General features: G+C 29.1%; 1 pseudogene; it reads right to left on the reverse strand.

Annotated features, from left to right (window-relative positions):
- Positions 1-2,523: 2,523 nt before the first annotated feature.
- LOC142317384 (neurocalcin homolog) overlaps positions 2,524-27,565 on the reverse strand; it is a 38,891-nt pseudogene continuing 13,849 nt past the window's right edge.

Raw genomic sequence — 27,565 nt, forward strand, 5'->3', positions numbered from 1 at the left:
TACATATACTATAATAATTAACATAATAAATTAACTTTCTTTCAGTATTACAATAATGAAACGACTTTTAAATTCATTTCACTAACATTTTAGAACTTCAGAACCAATAAACTTGTCCATTTTTTGTTTTAAATACATATTTTTTAATTCTTTGATTTTTTTCTTAAGAAAGTTCCAATACAATCCAATCCTCTTTTCTAGGATTTTGAATTCAATAATTCAACTTCAGTTACCTCAATATAAACAGATCATCTGTCACTAACCGCGATCGATTACAATAATGATTGAAATTCTTGTGAGTGAAGTATTTATTGTCTGGTAGCTTTACTCTTTATCATATCCAATTTCTTCAACCTTTAGACTGAACAGAGGCTTAGGACTACATTCTATTTTTCTAATTGGTGGAAATTGCCACCAATGAGATTTTTCTCTGATGTAAAAAAAAAAAAAAACTGGTACAGTTACAAGTATTTAAAAATTTAGGTCCCTGTTAATTATATTCTTTAGATTTCCATGAATTTCCTCAAACAAATGAAATTATTGTAAATAAAAACATTTAAGATAATAAATATATATTTATATAATCAATATATATAATTCCCTAATTGCAATTAATGTTTTATTTAAATTAATTACTTAGTTAATTTGAATATCAATTAACTTAATTCAAAATAAACAGAATAGTATCCGATTGTGATTTGCTTCTAATAAATTTATAAGGTAAGTGTCCAGTATCCAGTACATATGATTAGGGCAACAATGTATGTCATACAGTAAAATGCTATCATTTAGTATCAGATTTAACAAAATATAAAAATGACTTCTTTACAGGAGGTAAAATATTTTACTACACAAAGGTGTAATAACTCACCCTGAATTCAAGAGATTATTAAAAATAATAATAGTGTGGTTCTGATGAAAGGCACTACTAACTCAGGCTAAATTTTACTGAATACAACCTAATGAAGAAAGAGGACACGATCATCATTTTTTTGTAACATGAGTACTGTAATATTTTTTAACATAACATATTCATATTTAAACAAAAGTTTGTTTAAATAAATAATTACTTCATTTAAAGAAAAAACTGATTATATTCAAACAAAAATCAATACATCCATAACATTTTTATTAAAAGAAAAACCTGTAATTTTTGAAGAGGTGTTTTGAAAGCATCTTAAAACATATCAAATATAACTAATCTTCTTAATTCAAGAATTAACAAAAAATGTATAACCTGAAATAAATGTTAAAAAATAATAAGAACAAAAACCATGTAGTTATTTTTCTCCTTTAAAAAACAAAGAGCCGACAAAATTATATGCAACTAGAATAATGAATTAACAACAAATTTTCATTTTAAATAAATTTTAATATAATTTAAATTACTTAAGACAAAATATTTAAATTATAAAACTTAATTTATACAAGTACAAATTTTTTCTTAAGTAAAAAGCAACAGATCAAGTGATCCGCATTAATTGCATATATCACTTGCATCTATGCCTCTACATAAGTGATGTCATCAATAACAAGTAAAGGACATATACCTTAAAATTTAAATTTGTTAATGATGTAACCATTAACCAGTTAATGCAACAAAAAACATCGTAAATGGTTAACGACGTAACCATTTATCAATAAAAAGTAAAATTAAAATTTTATTTAATTTTGTTGTTATATAATATTCACTCATTTCCTACTTAGAAGATGGCCTTCGTGAGAGATCACCTATTTTCCCATATATACCAGTTCACTTGGTGAACATCTCAATGTAGTACAATAACTATACTCTTATCGATGATAAAAATTCAAAAAAGTTCAAATTATATACAAATTTATAAATAATATTGTATTGTAATGGTTTCAAGAAGACATGAGTCATGCCGATTCATGGCTACTGTTCAGAATGCGGTGTTAAAAGCAACAGATATTTCAGTAATGACTACCTTACCTCACAGTTTGGAAACAGTAGCCACCCATCCTGATGTTAATTTGACTTTATCACCAACAGATTCTTTGTTGTAAGAAAGAAATTCTATGAATTTCACATTCAATAAGATATGTTTGGTTAATATACAAAACTGAGGCAGCAAATTTAAACTGTTTGTATGAATATAAATGGCATTCTACATCAAATTATACATATATATTTGTTATTAAACTAGTAAATTCTGAAAAAATTATCTTCCTTGAGTGCATTTCCTTCCAGGTACAAAAGATAATGTTTTTTTAGTATAAGAGTGGATGTTAACCCTCGGGCAATTATTTTCTTCAAAACACCAAAGTAAAACTAAACTTATCACTAAAGTGATAATTAATAACGATGATAATTAAAGCATTCTGTAGATGTAATTATGAAAAGAAATTCTTTTACTGCCGACATAGAACTCAAAAAATAAAAATTAACAAAATAACATTACAAAATATTACTATTTATGCACTTAAGCACCAGAAATCACAGTGACCTTTATTTTAATGCTGAATTATATTAATCTGCTACAATCAATCTATATATTAATAAAAAGACACAAATAAAATGAAAAATTATTTTATTTTAAAACAAAAGGTTTACAAAAAAAAAATAAGGAAAACCAAACAAAAATCTTAGTTTCAAATGATCATTAGGTTATAGCATAAAAATTTTACACTATTATTTAGTGTAACAATATATGCATTTTTTATGAGCACATCTGTAAAATTTTTACATAATTAAATTTTCCTTCAATACACCTTCAATAAATTCTTCCGATGATAACTTTCCATCTTGATTTTTATCCATTTGTCGGAATATTTTATCAGTTCGTTTCTCTGGAGTGGATTCATCTTCAGGCATTTTCATTACTGATCCAACCGTTTTGTAAATTGCCTACAAAAACAAAAAATATGCTTATTAATAAAAAAACAACTTTATCCTAGAACTACCCGACTCAATCAATTTTCTTTTTATTCATATTAAGATATCTTGAATAGTAGCATATAAAAAAAATAAATATATAAATTTGACATATATAATGGGTAATCAAAGTCAAGCGACCCAAATGATATCGAATGCATGCATCGACAAGTTTTCTTGTATTGCACATGATGTTTTTCAGTATAGCAGCAGTGATATTTGATATACATTCCTCAATATTTTGTTTAAGTTCATCAAGTATATGCAGGTTGTTTGAGTACACATTATCTTTAAAAAAACCCCACATATAAAAATCAGGAGGACTCAGGTCTGATGAATGAGGAGGCCATAGACCGCAATAAATTATCCAGTTATTGAAGAAATCATGAAGAACTTGCATAATTTGCTGTGTGTACAGTTGCTCTGTCTTGTTGTAGCCAGCAATCACATTCATCAGCATGTAGTAAGGCTATAAACTGCATGATTATTTCTTGATACCGTTCAGCGTTGCCTCTGAAAAAAAGATAGGCTCGACAATTCTCCAGCGACATACACCACATCCCAATTTTTTACGAATGCAATGACTGTTCATTGAGTATATGTGGGTTCTCTGAAGACCACATTCTGTAATTTTGGCTGTTAACATATCCGCTAAGATGAAACCGTGCTTCATCACTGAAAAAAGCCTTTGTCTAGAACAGATGTGTCATTTCAAATGAAACTTCTAAACCGCTGACAATACTGCATTTGTTTCTCCTTATCTGGTTCTTGGAGCTGATGACTTATGTTAATCTGATATGTAATTATAGAAATTTAGTAGCCTAATGAACACTTCTGTAAGATAGCTCAATTTGGTAAGAAAGATTTCGAAGAGAATATTTTGGAGAAGAAAGAAGTGTTTCATTTATCGTCTGCAGACTTTCATCAGTTAAAACACTTGGGTGGCCGATATACTTATGATCATGCACACTACCTGTATCTTGAAAATGATTAAATAAACAAAATGTTTCTGTTTGGCATATTGGCATCTGGAAAAGCATTTAAAAATCTTCTTTTCTTGACACTTCGTGTATGATTTCAATTCACAGTAACTCCACTAAACAAACTGCTTGGTGCAATGCCCACTGTTGCCTGGAAGTGTGATCTAGCAGAGCTAACATACACTATTCTGTCACACAAAAAATTACCCTAATTAAAACATCTTTTACAAATTTAACTATAATTCCTACAAAAGGGAAAAATTTGGGTTGCATGACTTTATGATCACTCTGTATTTATTTATACATTGTTTTACAATGTTATAAACTATAATAAATATTACAATTTCTTTAATCAGGAAAATCTATACTGTAAATGCTCTTCCAACATTTTTTTTTCAAAAACATTTATTTGATATTTAAATCTTGAAATTCACTTCATATTATTTAAATTATGAGTTCATGATTTTTCAGTTCTGCGTACATACAAATCTTCATTTTTCTTAGAAAAAAAGCTTTGTAAAACAGCTTCTCCTATTGAAATTTTAGAAAACGTATATAATTTGATGTATATTCTTTTTTAGTCGTAAATTGTAAAACAAAAAATTACCAGTTTTTGGTTGGAGAAGATATGTTGCTTAACAAAGTTTTTTTGAAGATTGTAATATGATATTTATTAAGTAGATTGATAAATATACTTGAAAAAATAATTTTCTTTTCTAACATGTACGTTGCAATCTGTTCAACTAGTGAACAATAAGCAACTCCTCCATGGCTCAATGTGATGAGGATGATTTGTATGATGTGTAAATGAGGTGGAGTCTTGTACAGACTCAGACCAACTATTCTTGAGAAATATGGTAAATTGAATCCCAACCACCAAACTACACTGATATCCACTATCTAGTATTCAAATCTGTAAAAAAGCAATTACCTTTTACTAGGATTTGAACCTCAGAATCTTTGACTTTGAAAATCAGCTATTAAACAGGTGTTTTTCTGATGATTTTACCACCAGCCCAGTGGGCAAAATATATAAAGTATTTTGCTCCAACAAACATCTTTATTTTAAGATTTTTGAAAGGTGTTTTACAGCTGGTTAGCAGTATTTCAGCTGCTGGTTCTGTAGTTAACCTTTTAGCTGTTTGACAAGTATGCCTTTTGTAGGATTTTTGGGAACCAAGCATTAAAAAATAACTTTTTGATAAATTCGTAACAGATGTGAAGAATAAAAAAAACAAATTTCATACATTATGTTTTTAGTTATCATAGCATAGATGGTCAAATCTCTCTTTTTGGAAATTTAGAAATCTCTTCAATGCCAGGATTCTTAAACAGGAAATTTTATTATTTCAGTCAACGGATCTGCCACAATTTCTGTACAGGTTTGGCTGTATTTTTAACACTGTCAGCCAGTTTTATTAATGTTTACTTTTAGCTTGTAATAGAAACTTTCTATTCAAGATTTTATGACTTACATATAGATACGATTTTATGAATCACTGATGATACTTATTTTTCTCTTATACGAGGAGTGTTCAAAAAGTAACGAGAATTTTTGTTTTTTGGAAAGAATTTTATTTATTCATCTACATTAATGTTATCCGCATCAAAATAGTCCCCATTAGATATTATACACTTATGTCAGCGCTATTTCCAATCCCCGAAACTCGATCTTTGGAATAGCGTTTAGATCTTTCAGCTATTCACTTTTAATCTCATCTATGCTTGTAAAACGAAGACCCTTTAAGATTCTCTTTATTTTTGAGAGTAGAGAAAAGTCACACGGAGCCAGGTCTGGCAAATATGGCGGCTGGGGTATCATTACATTGTTGTTGTTTTTGGCTAAAGATTGACGAACAAACAATGAAATGTAAGCAGGCGCATTATCATGGTGCAAAAGCCATGAATTGTTTCACCACAAATCCAGGCATTTTTTTGGATTGCTTCACGCAAACGATGTTAAACTGGTAGGTAATATTCCTTATTGATTGTTTGACCTTGTGGCAAGAACTCATGATGCACTATGCCGTTAAAATTGAAGAACAAGATGAGTATAACCACATACGACCGTACTTGTCGACCTTTTTTTTGGTCTTGGTGATCCAGAATGCTTCCACTGGTACGATTGAGCCTTAATTTCAACATCATATCTGTAAATCCATGTTTCATCACCTGTTATAACATTTCAGTAGTTCTGCATCATTGTTGACTTCATTTAGTAACTGCTGAGCAACATCCATTCGCCACTGTTTTTGTTCGCAATTCAAAAATTTTGGAACAAATTTTGCTGTCACACGTTTCATACCCAAAACATCTGAAAAAATTTTATGGCACTAGCCAATTGATATCCCAACATCATCAGCAACTTCTCTGATTGTGATTTGGTGATCATTCATCATGATTTTTTTTTACATTTTCCACGTTTTCATCGGTTGTTGAAGTGCTAGGGTGTACAGGGTGCTCTTCAAGGTCTTCACAACCTTCTTGTTAACACTTATACCACTCGTAAACCCTTGCTTTACTCATAGCAGACTCACCAAAAGCAATATTTAACATTTTTAAAACATTGCTACATGTAATTCCATTCTTATAGCAAAATTTAAAACAAATTCTCTTATCCATTATTTATACAAATAAAAAATCGCTGATTGTATATCAAAACATGTGTTATCCTTTTGACAGCTGACAACAAAATAAACATCAAATATGTCTAAAAATGTACAGATACTTTTCAGACATGTTTACCAATACAACAACGAAAATCCCAAGAATCAGACTAATACAACCTGCTAAATTTCAAAATTCTCGTTACTCTTTGAACACACCTCGTATCACCTAAACCCAGTCTTTTTAAAGACACATTATTCTTTATTAAGGATATTTAAAACTTTCTATTTCTAAAAAAAGAGAAATATTAACATGATAACTGCTTTTGTTATTTATATACAAAGTACAGTAATTATTTTTGCATGCAATTTATGTACAACATTAGGGGGGAAAAAAAATTCAGCTTACAGTAAGGTATAGAAAAGTTAAATCAGTAATGTTTACAGTAATGGAATAGACCATACATGATCATAAAGTAAACAATTCAACACATATCATAAAAAGATAAACTGTTATGATACCACCATACAGCTTACAGTCTGACTTTGATTTTTAACATTATAGAACCATATAAATAATCCATCAATCAACTTCTTTGAAAAGTGATAATTTTTATAATTACAGTTAAGAAATGGCACAAACAAACTTACAGTAACAATTTCAAGCATTTCTTGTCGTGAAATGAACCCGTTACCATCAAGATCATACATACTAAATGCCCACTTCAGTTTCTGTTTGAGTTTTCCACGCGATGTCACCGAAAGGGCGCATAAAAATTCCCGGAAGTCAATTGTTCCATCTCCATTAGCATCAAACGTACGAAACACATGTTCAGCAAACTGAAATAACACAAAAAAACAAAAATTGTGACATATGTAAATCAACATGTCAATAAAAGAAAAACTACGAGAATCAGTAATGAACAAAATAAAATGTATAATTTTTACCGATTTCAATAACAGTTGATTTTCAGTCAACAGCAAAAACAGATAAATCTATAACTTGTTATATTAATTCTAAAAATTTTAGTATACTGCATGCTCAGTTTAGGGGTATGACATTGTCTTGTACCCAAATGACTGGGCTAGCGAATTTAAAGGACGGCATGAAAATGTAGCAAATAAGAGTTGGAGTAGATGTTCAAGGACAAGTGTGATGGATTACAACATTCAATCGATTCATGACCTCAATGAAGATGACCGGCACCTTAAGGTTGATGAAATTGCTTTGGAAGTGGGTGTCAATGTTTGACTGAAAATCAAAAACAGGACTGATAGGGAATTTTCCAAAGGCTCCTGAATTGATTTCATCAAGGGGAAATAATTGTTTTGCATTAAATAGTCACATATGATAAGACACAGGACTATGATTACACTTCTGAATTGAAACCTGTGGGTATGGAATAGAGAACTTTCTCCTGTAAAGGTAAAAACACATCCATCACCTGGAAAGGCTTTTGCAACCTTTTGAAACTGGGAGAGCTGACTGCTTGTCAAATTTCTCCATCAATTTCACAGTGAGAGTTCTGCATAGTACAGCTCTTTGATATAGAGTGAAAGATGCCTATAGTAACAAAAGGTGCAGTCAGTCAATTATAGATGTGATTATTCTTTATGACCAGAACTGTATCAATGATTTTGGCACCCTTGGCAAATATAAATATGGTGCCCTTTATGACTATTTTTTTTTAAATAGCTAAATGGCAAAAACATAATTAAAGAAATAATGTTATAATGAAATTTTTTATTACAATAAAATTAAATTGTACAAAATTAAGCTTGTTTTAAAACAATAAAAATGTGAAACACAGATTTACAATAAAACATACATTTATTTGTGGTACTAATTTGACTAACCATGCTTAAAATTTAAATAAAAATATTCATCAATAGTTTTATTTTTCTCACTTTTGAATTAGTGAAATCATTAATGATATCATCCAATTTCAAATCATTAATTAATTTACATTCTACTGATAAAAGCTTAAATCTGAAGTTTGATCCTGATTACTTGAAGCTCTCAAATAATTTTTGTTTATTTCTGTGTTAACTATTTTTGTCTATTTCTGGGTATACAGCTGACAACAGATTTCCTTTTTCTTCTAATTCTTCTATTGATGATGAAATTAAGCCTTTCCTGGTTAAAAGAAAAAGACAACTCTTCCACAATCTGTTTAATGTAGTGAAAGCATTCTTCCAATTGTATTATTACTTCACCTTATAATGCTCTAACACTACATTTTAATGTAATCTAAACTCAGTGATTCATTATCGACAAGTTCATCTGTCATTTTCTTTTATCTGATTTGGTATTAATGTTTAATTTATCACAAAGATGAACAACCTTAATGAAAATTCTGATCTCTTTTCTTAAGTAATATACGAGTATTGACATTATTTAATGTATTTAGTACCAGATTCCAGAGCTTCAAAATATAAGAAATTTATAACTTTAAATTTGCTTGTACAGTGATTTGGCAAGCGAATGCAAGTCAGTAAAAGAATTGCCATCTTTCATATTTCTCAAGACTGAAACAATATCCTCAAATCAATCAAAAACTGCCTTGACTGCATTTCCTTGGTTAAAAAAAATGACCTGCATGAATAGATACCCATTATGGTCCTTTTAAGTCTAAGCTTTGAACAAAACTTTTAATAAATGTACTGTTTACTGTTTATATTGTATTTTTCGTTGTAAAAAAGGTTTGTTTCATGTTCTGAGCGCCCTTGGTAAATGTTCCGTTGACAATGCCTTGGTATGGTCCTGTTTATGACTAACACATAGCCTCACACAGCTATTAGCATTTGTAAACTGAACAAAATTTACTGGGAAATCTCAGAACATACTCCATATAGTCCAGATGTATCCCTCTGCAATTTCTTTTTATTTGGACCATTAAAGAAAGCACTGGAAGGATATCAATTTACAACAAATTGCGCAATTGGCTCATGACATGTCCTTAAACTTTTTATGAAGAAAGAATCCACAATCTCAAAATGTGTAAAACTTTAGAAAGAGTACATAGAAAAGAATAAATCATAAATATGTTTTATATTTATATTCTACATTAGTAATGTTAAAAACAAATCTCCGGTTTATATTTGATTGATCTAGCAATTGCATAGAAGCATGTATTGTGTGTAGTTATGTGTGTGTATAATTTATTTTAATGTATTTTTTCTTTTCCTTTCTTTTATTTTTGTTTAACTTTAAATTGAAATAAGAAAAAAATAACTGGTTTAATATTAGCTTAAAGTAAAAAGAAAAAATGAAAAAAATTGAGAAAAAAAGAATAATTTACTTGAATAAGCAAAGAAAACAAAATTCATTAAGGGAATCAATTATTAAAAATAATGTAGAATATACTTTATATATTCTTACATTTTTAAAACATAATTAAAGTTAGAATAGAAATTATATTTTTTAAATAAAAGTTAATTGTAACTTTAAGTAAATTAACTATTATTGTATGAAACAGATTACTTACGTGCAATAAGTTGTGAGAAAATCCAATACTTTAAAAATAGTTATTCCTATAACTAAGTTTGGATCTATAAGTAAGAAAAATATTGAGCATATAGCATATTGAGTATTGAGCATATAATAACTCAATGATATACCTGCTATATCAACATACATCTCTTTGATCAACACATTATAAATTCATGTAACTGAAATATATATTTATTTTCATAATGTGAAAGAAGTCTTGTAACAGCTAACAGAAACTTTATTTTCTAAATATCTATTGTATTTCATAAAATATAATATTTTAATAAATATCACTGCTTTATTAATTTATTTATAATTTAATAATAGTAAATAATGAATCTTTTGCACAAATAAATTGTTTCAAAAATTCAATGGTTTAAAAAAGCTGCATCGTCTTGATGAAGTTAAACCGGTGATAGAATATATTAATTTATTAAACTACATTTAAACATTTTCCTAATTATTGCTTTTCTAGTATGTATCTCTAATGAGTACAAAACAGAGATCTGTACTTCTTCAGAACAGATTTTCTTTTGTAAGCATAATAAATTAATTAAAAACATCAGTCTCAAAAATTTTAATTAAAAAATTATTAATAAATTTTATACATTAATAAATAAATATATATTTATATTTTAATAAAAAATATTTTAAATTGATTAAATTAGGATTATTCGGAAAGTTCTTGGCCTGACACAGAGATGGGACATCTCTGGAAACATGACTAGGTATTCTTAAACGACATGCTGCAAAGTTTCAGACATGTTGTTTAGTTGCTTGTGGAGATTGGTAAAGGAAACAGATTTTGACATTTTCTGAGAAATGTTGAAATAACTTCAATAAAATTGAAGTATGAGCGATTATAAAGTATTGTCTTGAAAGGTTTAATCCTGACGGTCAAACAAAATGAGTTACATAACACTTTAAAGAATTCTTCCTCTTTAATATCTGACGATAGAAAAATGGACTGCTGGATTTAGACATAGTCTACATTCAATCAAGATGATAAATGCTCAGAATGCACAAAAACTGCTTTGACTGATGAAATCATCACAAAAATCTACAATCTGTATTAGATGATCGGCAACTGAAGGTACCTGGGCTTACTAACATTACAAACATCTCAATAGATTATGCCCACTATATTTTACATGATGTTTTGGGTATAAAAAAGCTTTCCACTCAATGGGTGCTATATTTGTTAACAGCTGACAAAAATGCATTAGACTGAACCGATTTAAATGCGGTTTCAAAGAGTTTTTTTAACATTTTATATCAGTAGATGAAACACAGATTCACTATTATATGCAGAGATCAAACAGTGGATGAGAGCAGGTTAAAATAAACCAAAAAAAGCAATAACAGTTTCATCAGCAGGAAAAGTCATGGCTACAGTTTTTTGGAATTCTTGAGGTGTGTTGACTCCCTGGAAAAAGGTGTGTTGACTACCAGATTACCTGGAAAAAGAGAGCACCATTACAGGAGTATTACGGTTCACTACTGGACTTATTGAAGGGTGTTGTTTAAGCTAAACATCCACATCTGGTTGAAAAGAAAAAGCTCTTTCATCATGATAATGCACCTGCACACAAGTCTTGAGTTACTGCTACATAATTCCATGACCTATGCTTCATAGTCCTTTCGCAAGTGCCAAATTCACTAGATTTGGCTCCCACTGATTACTTCCTCTTTCCAAACCTGAAGAAATGGTTTGCTGGACAAAGATTTACTTCAAATGATGAGTTCAAAGCTGAAACAACCACTTATACTTGTAGCTGTACAAATCACATTATACTTGGGTAATAAAAAGTTAAAAAGTCATTGGTCTAAATGCATTGAATTGAAAACTCTTGTGCTTTCTTTGTAAAGCCAAGAGTTTTCCAAATGGCCCACATAAATAAAAAAAAAAATGATTTAATGCATTTTAATAAAAAAGTTAAACACTAAATAAAAATAAGAGAAAAAAGGTATTAATGTACGGAGGAGTCTATCTACCTCTGTAGTTAGTTACTTAGTTCTTAGATGGTGCCACTGAAACGCTATTCTGAAATATGAAAATAAATAAATATAATGTAATCAAACTTCACCTATGCTCGCTTATTCAAGGTTAGCGAGTGAAGTTTAAGTTTGGTTAGATTATGTTAAAAATTTTATTTATTTATTTTCTTATTTCAATATAGCATTTCAGCGGCGCCATCTAAGAACTAACCAACTAACTACAGCAGTAGATCACCTTCTACATTAATACTGAAAAAAATTGTCGTTTTAATATCATTATTACTTAAGTAGAATGAATTTTCAGAGTAAATTCAATCATCAGATACAGTATTTCACATATTAAGTGTGCATCATGAAATTGATTGCTTAATAAAATTAAACAACCAGAGTATTACTATTTTAGTACCTTTGCAACAATACAGTCAGTATTTATTATAAATATGCGGCAAGTAATCCAGTATAATGAAATTTATTATTTTTTCTGTTAATTTACATAAAACACACCTCTTATAGCCTATAAATTTATTGATCTGTGAGTATTGTTAAAACTGTAAAACAATTTTTTTTAAATTATTTTACTTTGTGCACACTTTTTTAAAAAAATTACAAATTGTTCTTTGTACTACCTAGGACAGTTTAAGTTTTGGTAAGGTGCATAGTTAAGTTAAATATTTTTTTTTTTTGAGCTCACATATTTTCTAAAAATTTTGATTCAAATGACTTTACATGATTCAAAACTATTGACTTATATCAGTAAATGTCCTTGCATCAGTAATTATCTATTACACATGTATAAAATAAATGAATAAGAAATAGAAAAAATATATACAACAGGAAGAAGCATCAATAATAAGTGTCACAACAAGATTACCTTTGAAGCATCACCATATGGAAAGAAATTTCCATAAATTTTTTTAAATTCTTCAACACTAAGATGTCCACTTGGACAATCCTTCAAGAAACCTTTGTACCATCCTGTATTTCAGCATCTAAAATAAAAATAAATTAATAACAACATTTGTTTTGATAGCTAATTGATCCACTCTTTTATGACCTACAAATATATGTAGAAATATATGAAATGTATTTTACCTAATGGATTACCAATCAAAAGAATGAGGCTGCAATATATGTTTTTAAAGAAATTCATTTCCTCTACAGTATGCTAGAATCCAACAACAAGCATCTGAAGTGATTCCAGCTTTTTGTACGGTTGAGTATACTACTGTATACTGAACAGCATACTGTATACTGTACACTTCAGCAAGCCTTCAATATTCCTTTTAGCAGTTGGTGTTAATCATGAACAATTAGGCATTTTAGGGGTCACTAAAAATGTGTAATTTTTCTTAAAATGCAAAGACTGGTATAATAACATTATAAATACATGGATTAAGTTGTACAAATAAATTTTATGTTGACAGTCATAATTTCTAAGGTAAAATTCTGGGAAGAAATCAGCAAAGAATATCTTCAAATCACCAATATGTCATTTTCAAATTAAAACAGGTCTGGCACATGGAGATGGATTGTCTCCCATCCTATTCAATCTAGTTTTAAATAAAGACATGAAAACCTTCTGGAAAAAAAATGAAAAAAGCATTAAAATTGGACCAAAAATCAAAATCTAAAAATCAGCAGCCTTGCTTTTGCAGATGAACTAGCACTTCTCCCAAAATCAGAAGATGGGAGTTTCCAAAATTAACAACCTGCTAATTCAACAGAAAAAGTAAGCTTGCAAATTTCCTTCTCAAAAACAAAAATCATGTCAAACCTAAAAAATGTATGCCAAAAAATCAATAAAGAAAGTACGGAAAAATTAATGTAACAACTCAATTTAATATTCAGGAAAGTAAGTAAGCAGTAAAAAAGAGTCGCACAAAGCTGTCTGGATCCTGAAATCCAAAATAGAAAAATTGTATTTACTAACAATCGAAGATACCTAAAAAATAAACAAAAAACAACCTTTCTATAAATGTAAAATTCAGGTGTTACAATACTATAGTCAGACCAGTGATCTTGCTTGGAATTGAAACAGCAAATCTGGCTGCCCGTAAGAACGTTTTCTCAAAATCAAAACAAAAATACAAAGAAGAGTCTATAATTCCAGAAAAGCAGAAGAAGGGTACACATTAAAAATCAAATAATAACATTTATAAAACCCAAGATTTGAAAAATGCAATTACAAGTCATATTCATAAAGTAATGGCCATCAGCTTATATTTAAATATTAGCGGGTCTGAACACACTTACAAGTATGCAGGGCCATCTATCGGCTATTTACAAAGCCACTGTAGTTGTTATTTTGATTCAGTAATCATTTGCCTGCCGGTGAATGCAGATCGCAATGTTCGCGACAATTGTTTCTCCCGCCAGTTGTGAAGTGAGTGCTGCGATTCAATTTTTGTATACAAAAGGATCTTCAGCTGCGAAAATTCATTGGGAGTTGTGCCTAGTGTAAGGATCTACATTAATGAGTGAAGAATAGGTTAAACAATAGTGTTGAGACTTTAAAAATGGCTGCACAAATGTGCATGATGAAGAGCGGAGTGGCAGGCCCATTATTCAGATCGATGAAATCATTGAACAAGTGAATTAAAAACTGCAATGTGATCGGCGACTGATGAATCTCGGCATGTTGGACACATCTCTACCTACACAACAGTCACAGAAAAGCTCAGATATCACAAATTGTGTGGCAGATAGGAACTGAAAATGCTCACTGACCAACACAAGAGCAAAGAATGTGCAGTGGACGAGTGTTTTTGGACCGCTATAGAAAAGATGGCGATAATTCATTTTCCCACACTGTTACAGGCAACCAGACATGGATATCCTATACCAACACAGAATCGAAACAACAGTCAATGTAGTGGCGCCATTCAAGTTCCCCAAAACCAAAAAAGTTGGTGTCAAAAAATGTTGTTACTGTTTTCTGGGACGAAAAGGGCATCATTTTTGACACCCTGGATTCTGAATGTGTGCTGCAAAACACTCATCAAACTGAGATGTACGACCCAAAATCAACGACGCAGAAACTATCATCCAGCATAATCCTCCTTCACGACAACACGCATCCTCATACCACTGCCTTAACCAAGAAGATTTGAGATTTTCATTGGGAACTTTCTGACCATCCTGCATATAGTTCCAACCTTGCACCTAGCAACTACTTCTTCTTCTTCTTGCATTTGAAAAAGTGGCTTGGTGACCAACAGTTTGAAAACGACAAGGAACTCAAGACTTCCGTTGTCAATTTGTTGAATTTCCAGGTGGCAAACTTCTATGCAGAGGGGTTAAAGAAACTGGTGCAGCGTTATGAAAAGTGCTTAGAACTGAATGGTGATTATGTGGAAAAGTGAAGTAGATGTGTAGTAAACTAAAACTGTAAGTAAAAACGTTTTCTAACGAGTAAATTTTTTTAATGACCAAACATTTCTTACTTTATGAATATGCCTTGTATAATTCGTCAGACAAATGAATCCAAAAAGGCTAAATAAACAACATTTTGAAAAATTTTTGAAAATAAGATGCTAAGTAGGATACATAAAGCAGAAAAGCAGATGAAAGAAAAGATTAAAAGAGAGAGGGCTACTTGAATTTTAAAAAATTAACATACAATACAGCGGTTCTTGTTTGAAGTAAAAGCACCACAGAAAATGGACAAAGAGAATGGGTGCTTCGAAGAAAATGCAAGAATATGGAAAAGAAAAAAAAATTATACTGGCATGGTCCCCAGTAGGCCACTTCAAAATAAAAAAATATCCAAAAATTTTACTTTGCTGCTACTTTTATCATAAGTATGATTAACAATGGTAAAACTACCTCAGAAACACAATCTATAAATTATTCTAGATTTGTTTGACAACAGATGTTAAAGGAGTTTTAAAATAGTATTTAATTGGACTCTTAACACCACAATTCGCCATTATTTTTTTTTTTCAATATAAATAAATAAAAAGTGTAGGGAATTGTAACGAAAATTGTAAAGAAAATGGCTTCTACAGTTCCGGGTCTCATTGTCTGGTTTGTAACAGTTCTAATTTACATTCAATAACAGTAGGTTTTTCACGCTCGTACTACTCAAATTCCTAATTTCTTCTGACTACTTGTTGCTTATTTTAGCTTCGCTTCTATGACTTATCTGATTTGTCCTCGGCCAAATTTTAAATATACATATAATTAATTATAATTAACATAAACACATATAAAAAAAAATTGTATTTACACATTATTTGTTAATTATACAAGTGAGCAAATATCTAACATAAAAACTACAAAACAAAATAGCTATTCTAGTACCTATTTTCGATCAATATAAAAGGCAGCTTCTTATAACAATACCAGTGCCACTTGTAAACATAGAAGGACTATATCACAATACTCGAAGAGATAGCCCCCAAATTTATGTTAGCGAATGTTAATTCCCACCTACAAGAAGAGATAAGGATGAAGAAATTGAAATATTCACTTCAATTGCTGAACAGTGTTTTAGTAATTCTAGAGTTTAATGAAGTTCTAAAAATTATTGCTAAAAAATAAGTAAATGCAGGAAGTAAACATTAAAAGAAAACCAAAAACTCAGCTTTAATCAAGAGGTCTCTTAAATTTCAGGACACAAAATTTCACATGACAATACGCCTGTGGACATAACAATTTTCATGGGAGTAAATCTACAGTGATTTATTAAGTTTAAACTGATATAAAAACTGCAACTATAATAAAAAAAATTTGCTAGTCAAATGTACAGAGCATCTTGGCAATAGGTACTTGGTTTTTTTTGTGGTATTCACAATGAGACTTCATCTAAAAGAAAACCCTGATAAGTGCATATAATTTCAGTGTATGTAGTTTAATTCCACAATTACTTGCACATAAATGATAACCGTCATGTAACTTGACTTCAGATTTTAAAAAATCTGATGTGGATACCACATGACTTACTTGTACGCCAAAAAATAAAACAGTACATAAAATTTTATTTCATTAACAGCTTCTGATATTTTTTCATATTTTTTTTTTATTGTTATTATTGAATTATTATTTATTGTAATTTTTTTGTGCAATCAGAGGTTAATAATTATTAATAAATCAATATATTTAAATTAAAAAAAAGGAGATGAAGTCCGATTCGAACTGATGTGCCTTCTCCATATAAGATTCAAATATTTCATTAGGCTAGAGCTCTCGAACCAATGAAAATAAGTACCACTTATGATACATCGTTGAAAAGCTCTCGATGAGGTTACTACTGCAGTTAAGTAAAAGTAAAAAAAAACAAAATGTTTTTGGATTTTGGGCTTTTTGGACCAGTATTGCAATGAAGAGGGGAGGTGCAGAACTAGATGTTACAAGAGTCCTAAATCCAAAATTTCAACATTCTATGACTAATCCATTTTGAGTTACGCAAGATACATATGTTCAGACGTCACGCTGAAACTAGTCAAAATGGATTAAGGGATGGTCAAAATGAATATTTCTGTTGAAATCTGAAATTTTTCATGATTACAATACTTCCTTGTACTTAAGCTTTTGTTTAAGTATTAATCAAGTGATTGAGGTCTTGTTCACAAAAGAGTTTATTTTTATCAATTGATTCTTAAAACAGCAAAAAAAATATATAGTTAACCAAATCCTGATCTACGACACTAACAACTATATCAACAAATAAAAAAAAAATTTCTTTACCTATAAGGTAATGTTCGTTTCATGTGATTATGAAGGGACTAATTAAACATTTTCCAAATAAAAAAAGTCATGTAATTTGGTTTGGGGATTTTTGCCATGTAACAAAGACAATATACAGAGAAATGACATCAGCAATCAAATAGAATTTATAACACAAAATAAAAAAAAATCATTACAGTACCAACCATTACCATATTAAAATACTAACCAGAAAACTCTGTATTCTGCCTAAGATCCTCCAATACTTCTGGCTTAAGTTTGCTGTTCTGTTTTCCCATTGTCTGCTATATACAATTCTTTATCTATAACTGAAATGAAAAACAAAGCAAGTAATGAAGAGATGATACAGCTAGTATAATTTCATGTATGGAGCATATTTTATTTATTTTTAAGTACTAATACATTAATTTAACAATGTTTGATTACTCACCATTATATGTTAATACTTGCTTTAGTTTATTAACAGAATTATTTCCACTTTCTTTGTCTCCACTTTTCATTTTACATCCATAACACTAATCTGTTACCACTACAGTCATAATAATGTTTGATTAAATTGTGAAATATATATATAATATATTCCTTTTTAAAAAAATTACCTTTAAAAATAATTAATGTTTTCAAATAATCTGCAATATAATTAATAAAGGAATAAAAATAAAGAATATATAAATGATCTGTAAATATAATTGTCATTTTTATAATTTCATAGGGACTCCTTATTAGCAGACAGCTTCACAAGTACACAAAAATTTCCACAAGAGGTGTTTTGCACTCAATAAAAATTCTGATCTTGTAACATGCAGATTAAGTTTGTGATAATAAATAACAGTTTTGGAAAAAATAAAATCTAAAAGTTAATAAGCTAATAAAAATAAATGAGTGCTGCCCATTAAGTCTTTATTTCTTAGTCTTATTCAACACCATATATACAGAAGAAACCCAGTTTACATTTTTGGACAATTTCATCTGGGCACTCTACAATGAATTTAAAATCAATTTAAGGAGGGGTGTCTTTCATGGTCATAAGAAACTTCTCCAAGTCATTCATAGAGAAAAGGGAGAGAATTAAAATAGATCTGTACATTCCTAGTGCCAGACCTCAAACAATGGAGTCAAACAAAATAAATCGTTTGAAAAAACTAGACAGAAATAAGGAAGACTTAGTAGGTTTAACTGTTAAAAAATTTGAAGGAAATAACTTTCCAGATATAACCAATAACCGAGTTAGATTATATTTTGAAAGTGAATAATAATATATATATCTATAAAGCAAAAAATAAAAGAAGCAAAAAAGAATTACTAGTCCCAATTTACCAAGAGTATTAATTATGAGCACCAGAGTTAATATATCCAAAACTGAAGAATTCCTACCTGAAATGACTAAAAGAAAAGGCTAATTCCTACACAGATGACACAAAACTATGTTTGTTTTGATATCATTTTAAAAAAAAAATTAAATTTTAGACAGCAGTAAAAAGCAATTAGATATAAGTTGGACTTAAATGTAATTTCTTAATTTTTTATTCATGAATAATATGCTGACAGATTATACAAAAACTATAAAAAATGAAAAACTATTATTTGAATTCAAGTCATTGTTATGTAGGTCCAAAATTAATGGAGGAATTAACATATGAAATTAATACCACCAGTAACATAATTAAAAAAAAAAATAGTTTTTAATTGAAAAATATTTTTATTATTAAAAGAATTTGTTTCCCTCCTCAATACTCAATAGGTTTAACCCTAAAAGATTCTGCTGTATTCAGATATAGTATCACAAGGAGATATATAAAATTACAATCCACTGAGATTATAATGCCTGACCAAGATGTTAAACTTCAGCACTGGAATTTGTCTGCTATTGGGCCACACAGTTCTGAGTTAATCCTACAGAAAATGAACTCTTGGTGATTTACAGGCTTCTCTATCTATTGTAAATACATTAACCACAAACATACATCCAATTGTAAACGTACAGATGAATTTTTCTTAGAATGGATACAGAGTAGGTAGACAGAGAAAGTAAATAAATAGATTAATAAATGTATTAGAGGTAAATACGAGGGTTATTTTTTTTTCAAGGTCCGAACGGTCACGAAATTAAAACCACAGTGAAAATAAAAATTTTTTTATTTGTAACAAGCACTTTGATAGTTACGCTATTTCTCTACATAGTCGCCACTCCGATTTAGAAATTTGTCGTAGCGTGGTACCAACTTTCCAATATCCTCGTTATAGAACGGAGCCGCCTGTGTTTTCAGCCATTTTTCTACGCTGGTCTGCAGCTCGATGTCTGTGCCAAAAATGTTGTCCTCCTAGCCAGCATTTTACGTGAGCAAAGAGGTGGAAATCAGATGGAGCCAAGTCTGAGCTGTATGGTGGGTGAACAAACACTTCCCAATGAAAATGCTGCAGGAGCTTCTTTATTACAGCTGCAGTGTGCGGCCGAGCATTGTCATGGAGAAAGACAATGCATGATGACAACATTCCTCTCCACTTATTCTGAATTGCCCTTCGTAGACGTTGAAGAGTCACGCAGTATGAGAGTGCTGTGATGGTCGTGCCACATTCCATGAATTCCACCAAGAGAACTCCATTCCGGTCCCAGAACACAGTAGCCACACACTTTCTATTGGAGAAGACTTCTTTGGTTTACTGGAAGAATGAGAATGCATCCACTGTTTACATTGTTCTTTTGTTTCTTCATTTTTAAATGGACCCATGTCTCGTCCCCTGTGGCAATTTTGTTCAGAAAATCTTCTCCTTCATTGTGGTAGCGCTGGAGAAACGTTAGGAAGGCGTCCCTTCTCATTGTTTTGTGATGGTTGGACAGCATCTTGGCAACCCATCTCGCATACAGTTTGCAGTACTGAAGTCTCTCACTCACAATGGTGTAGAAAGCTGACCTTGAAATTTCAGGAAATGAATCACTCAATACAGAAATTGTGAACCGACGATTTTCTCGAATTGCCTCATCCACTCGCTCAACGAGATTATTGGTTGACACTCCCTTCCTTCCCTGACCGTCTGCATCTTGAACATCTATACGTCCTGCTTTAAAGTTCCTGCACCATTGTTGTACTTTGCTGTCACTCATTGAAGTTTCACCGTACACATTACTTATTCGTCTATGAATTTCAGCCGCATTACACCCCTCAGCCTGAAGAAATCAAATTACCACAGGCACTTCACACTTGGCGGAAGATGCTATTGTTGTAGACATGTTTACGGGCTAGCTGCGTATTCAGAACTAAACGAAGTGAAGTGGCGTGATTGAAGGCCATACTAGAGACGCTGTGCAACACATAAGCGCAAAGGTTCATCCGATTTTTGTGCGGGTTTTTATTTTGTGATCGATCAGACCTTGAAAAAAATTAACCCTCGTATCATGACAGGTATATCTTTTTTAAAAAAAATGTGTCTAAATCATTACTGAAATATCACCTGCACCTAAAAATTTTGAACCATCACTTATTTTCAATCATTATTTACAGATTAAAATAAAACTACTAATATTTTACATGAAACTAACAATTAAAATTAGTTCAGTACATATGTCAATTATGAAAAAAGGAATCTTTGTATATGGCAATGATTAAATAATTATAATACAGCAAATTCCATCACTTCAATCATTGAATAAATGTATCAGAAACACTACTAAATCAAATTGGAAAATATCAATTCATTTACACAATATAGCACAAGAAATTTTCATATTTGTCAATTTTTTTTATATTACTGAATCATATGTTTTTGGTAACTGATAATAAAACTGGCAACGACATGTATTGCGATGAGTTTAAAATACTTTTTAGAATGAATTATCAAAAAATGATTAAAGACTGTAAAGAAAAAAATCACTTGAGTGATCGAGATATGGAAAATGAAGAAAATGTATAGAAAAAATTCATCTTAATCAAATGAATGTTAAAAAATGCTTGGAATGAGCCGACACCTTCAACAATTAAACTGGTTAAAAGAATCAGTATTTTATTTAAAAGTAAAAACAAGAAAATAACTGAAGCTTCAGTTTCATAATAATAAAATAATTCTACAAAATACTATTGACTGTACCCATTAAGTTTGACATATCTAGAGACTGATATATTCCTAAAGTTTTAAATAAATAAATCCAAAATAGGATAATAATGATGAACAACAAATTGCAATATCAGCGTAAATTTGAAGGAAATTCATATTATTTACTTTTGTTACGTAGCAACTTACATAGAATTGGTATAGAGTTAAAAGGAGGAAAATCAAAAATGTTTATTAATTTTTAATAATCAGAATATTACAGTGTTAATCTTTGAAATAACCATGTTCAAATCTTACGCACAATTTAAAAAATTGTTAGCTATTAAAAAGTAACAAAAATTATACTGTGTTGATTACTGAATCCATATTTGTATGGTACAGATGATTACTCAAGAAAAACTAAGTTAAAATTAATAATAAATATTGTTTTATACAATCTAAGGTTTTTGTACGTTAGGTGAGATGAGATAAAGTTAATCTCATAAATGAGATAGCTATTATCAAAAATAACAAGATTACAAAGTAATATGAGGAACAAAGTGGTTTCTGTTCCGACTGGCTTCTTTACTGAGTCTCACACACTACTTCAAATCAATAGGTCAAACCCGCAAAATGCAGATTACCTTCAACCCTAAAAGTCAAATCTACTCTCTATTCAATTTTATTCTCATAGAGAAAGGAACTCTTATAGAGATTAGTACCTCTTATAATATAAATGTTTCACTATGTCAGTCAAAAAAAAGATGAACTGTGATATATTGTTTAAAGCAGCAACAAATGTACCTGTTTCTGTAGTAAAAATGTATTTTATGTATTTACTAGTAATAATAAACCAGTATTAGTTAATTGGACATTAGTGCATTAATTTAATAAAAATTTAATAATTTAAAAAAAATATAAATTATACTAAATCATAATTATGGTAACATTAATTCAATTTTTTTTTCAAGTATCAAACATCCACACACCAATAAAAGTTATCATTAATTTTATATATATATATATATAATGAAAATCCTGTTAAGTTTTTTTTATGACAAAAGTATTATTGAATAAAAACTGTGTTTACATGTGACTTTGTTTATCATTAACTTATTTAAACACTAAATTTAACTACAATTACTTTAAACATCATTAACCAAATAATTAAATGTTGATTTATTTCCAAAAATAATCTGAGTGTAAAAAAAAAATTATAATAAAGAATATTTATCATAATTACTTTTTATAAAGATATAATTCACAGTAATATCTGCCCTTAACAGAAACTTTTGCAAGAATAGAAAATTTACATTAAACAGAATTTGTTACTTTGTAAGAAACATTCTTTTAGAATGTACTTCTGTATCAGGCACTGTTACTTCTCTACTGTACTAAGTTTATGACATTATAAAGTATCAAAAAGTTGTATCCGATTTGTTAATTTTGTCCATTATATAATATTTTGCAGTTTATAACATATAGCATAGAAAAGAAATTTAATACATAAATTTCAAAACTTACTTATCGATTGCATTTTACAAAGTTTTCCAAACATCCCATAAAACTAGTAACATCAAAACAAATATCATTTGGAAATATTTAATGGCTGATAAAGATTGGAATATAGTTTTAAAAAGAACTTCCCACTGGCAAACATGACTCTGAAAGTCAATCATAATAAATCTATTCAATTAAAAATTTAATAATATGACTTTTAATGATGAGTAAGACAAAACAAAGAGTTATCATGTAGCACATACGTTACATCACACTGAAAATATGGAGATTTATGCTGTGCACCACATGTAGTCAATACTTCTTTTACCTGACAATTAGATCCATATTCTTAAATAACTATTAATTAGAATGTGTTATCAGTGAACAAAAAGAAATTAATATTATTATTTACATAACAATTTATGAAAAATAATGATCAAACATTGAAACAAGTAGATTTTTTAATCTAACATAATAGTAAATAATTTATTAAGACTAAAACAGAAATGGTGTCTGCAAATAGTAACTGTTTACATATTCATTGAACCAAACAATACTAACTACATTAAAAAACAGTTTTCTAAAATTACACTTATTACTTATAAACCCCCTCACGTCAAATATGAGATCTAGTGCAGAAAAATAAATTCTGTTAAGGACAGCTTTTACAACTATTACTGTAATTGTTTTAGTAAATATGATTTATTTTATTTTTTAAGATAAGTTTTTATTACATTTTATTAGGCCATTATTTATTATTTTAATTTCATTTTAAATGGAATAATTTAAAGAGATGAATGGACACTCTAGTAAAAGAATCAGAAGAACTGAATTGAATTTTAAACATTGAAATCTTATTTTACATTTGAAATATATGATACATATTGATTTTTATTACTTGTTTACAATTAATAAAAATAATAAATAAATAAAAATATATTACAAAAAATTACTTAAAAATACAACATCCAACACAAATAGTAATAATTAAATTTGTTATAATAAAGATGACAACAACAATAATAATAAAATAATACATTTCATTTTAAAGAGAAGTAAATTACAACAATTAATTAAAATGATCAATTTTATTATTACTGTACAATATGTATGTATTATAATATATATTTTTTCAGGAAAGTATAAAAATACAAAAAGTATCAGTAATGAGTGCTGCAGAATTCATAAATACTTCTATAATAATAATAATAATCCACAAAACTCTCAGTGCAGTTTTAAATATTAAACAATTAAAATAAACAATCATAATACTAAATTTCAGTTAAAAGTACTTTTAATACAATATAATAAATTCAGAACTTGACCACAGAAATCGCTAATTATTTTTATAATGGTATAACCCTTAATCAGCTGCTATACATCTAATGTCAATATGGTCTAATATTCATCAAGTGAATAGATTTAGCATTATAAACTGGAACAGTTTTAACTTTATAATAAAATTCACAGCTTATTTCTTACCAAGCTATGTTTTATCCTTAGTTTAATTAGTCAACAACAATTAATATGTATACTGTTTAAAATATTTTATTTTTCCAATCATTATGTTATACATGAAAACTCATCATTATTCCAAAAATACTTCTTGTAGATGCTCTGGAACTATTTATAAAACAAGAATAGTTTGTATAGAATGTTTTGCTCATAGTTAAATGGATATCTCTAGATTAAGTTTATCACAATCTAACAGACTGTATGTCTATTGAATTTTTTTAAAGATTAGCAGAATTATAACAGAACTGAAACATTTTAAACGTTTGTAGTCTGTGGATCAGTTTTTAACTCAAAACTCGAAAAAAACATTACTATAAAGAAATCTTTTCCGCAATATTTTGGATATCACAATGATAGTTTCCTAAAAAATAAAAGAGAATTTGTGAAGAAGGATTAAAATGCAAAAAGGAAACTGGTTCTTATAGATTACTTAATACATGTGATCTCGCTTATGTTAAATAATACCACATATGCAATCATACTTTGATAGATGGCTGCATGCCATACTTGTTACTGACCAATAATCACAGTGATCAGAGCTATATAATTCTTTAGTGAATTTACAACTTTGCACTGTGCATCTTTCCTTTTATCGAACAACTATAATGAAAAAATATAATTAAACTAGATATTATCTATGTTTTGTCAACTCCAGATAAAAAAGTTTATCAAGCCATCATATTATACATAGGTGGACTAATTTTTGTTAAAAAAAAAAAAAAAAACAAAAATAGAGGTTACCAAATTCTCTCTAGAAATGTGAAATTCTCTACGATATTTTGGAACAAGAATATTGGTAACACAATCCAAAATTATTTAAGCTCATATGATTAGTTTACATGAGGAATTAATCAAAATTTTATCTAATTATAGAAATTAATCAGATAGTAGGGTATGAGTAGGAAGGGAGATGACTCATAATCCAATCATAGTGCAAGAGGAACTGATGTTAGAATCGGATCAATCGCATTTTAGTTCAACATCAATGAAGTTATGTATGTATTAATTACATCTTGATATGTTTAGAATATTAACATTTTCAAAAAAATGATCCAACTGATAAGGACTCGGTTCAAGACTGCAACATTGCATTAAAATAGTTATGTTTTTAGCTATACTAAGGTATCGAAGTCAATCTCAGAAAATGAAATAAATGACATATTTTACTTAAAATAATTTGTCTCATAATGTTCCTATGATATTACCAAAATCTGCAAACATGACATAAAATAAATTATGTAATAATAATAATTATTATTTACTGAAAATATATTTATAATTTCAAGTTATTTTTCTTACAAAAAACTGCCGGCAAAAGTTTAAAACCTTAATTTAAAACATCTGATGAATTAAAAAATATAAAATTACAAACAAAGGAATGACTAAAATCTCTGCAGCAGCTATTCAGAATATTTACTTAAATAATAAATCATGATTTCTGGTTAAAATACTTATATTTAACTATTTAAATATTTTTATTTCCAGTATGTGGGTACATGCAATTAGCCCAACGGGAGGTTTAACCTATTTAGTGCTACTATAAGCTGCTAACAAGCCTAAGCGAACTAGAAAGGTGTCCTTGGTCAGGATTAATAGGATGTGGCCAGTTTTTTCTCCCTCAGAAGCATAATATACTAACTAATAGTCCATATGTTCACCATGCTCTGAACAACAAGCACAGGTTAATAATCAGAGGGTATTTTCATAGCAAAAATTAAATACTCTGTTAGCAATTATATAAAAATCTATTAAAATGAAATAAGCAAAAGCTCTGAAAAAGATTATATATAAAAAGTAATTTCTGACTTATACTCATAATTATAAGAGCAAGTACATAACAGTTATAACAAATTAGAATGTAAAATACAAGACGTCAATAAAAATTAAAATCCTTAATTTGTCAGGGAACTCTCATTAAAAAGCTACAAAACTAATCTCCTGGTATCTGTGATAAACTCTTAAGAAAAAAATAAATTCCTATACATAAGTAATGCATCAAAATACACTTTCTAGTGGAAACCCGATAGAGAATTTATTTAGAAACAAATAGTGAATATTTGTATTGCCTGAAAATTCATCTTATAATAACTATAATAACAATTCTGGAAGAAGAAAATTACCCACTTAAGTAAATACACAATCAAATTTTTGACAGTATTTAATAATTTTCCTGGAAAGAATGAAAATCAGTTAATAATTTCTCTGATAAAGTATTCATCATACAATAGGCATTAAGTTTTTTTAATAAAAAATTGATGAACCTCTGCTAAGTAGATGCAAGTGAAACAATGAATTTCAGATCTTGCGTGGATAAAAATTATATAAGAACTGAAATAAAACAAAATACTGAAATTTGTAACTAAAATTACAAAAGAGAAAGTTAGGAAGCTGTTTTGAAAACTGTATAAACTTTAAATAAAGTTAACAAGCCTTCTCTGAAATATTGAAATTTATTTATCTTTTTGAGTTCCTGTAGGAAATCCTGGAAAAATATTTAATTAAGATCAGATTTTGAGAATAATAAAGGGGCTGAATTGGCTACTGACTCGACGAATCATACTAGGATAATGAAAATTTAAGCAACAGAACTATCTTCTGATATTCACCACCATCTCTCTTTTTCATTTTACAACCAAATAACCCATCAAAATCATAATTGTTCCTTTCATTCTATTCACATCAACAAAATTCAACAGATCTGGGTTATAAATAATTCCTGAAATACATCAATTATAAGATCAATCATACAACTCAGGAAAACATTACATTTATTTATTTTTTTCTACACCAAAGTAGGCATTTCTGCCACTTTATTCCTACAGCCCAATATACAGACGCCATATTAACACGGCTCTTGCCAGTT

Source organism: Lycorma delicatula, chromosome 1 (assembly GCF_047948215.1).
Source record: "Lycorma delicatula isolate Av1 chromosome 1, ASM4794821v1, whole genome shotgun sequence".
In the NCBI taxonomy this organism is placed as follows: domain Eukaryota; kingdom Metazoa; phylum Arthropoda; class Insecta; order Hemiptera; family Fulgoridae; genus Lycorma; species Lycorma delicatula.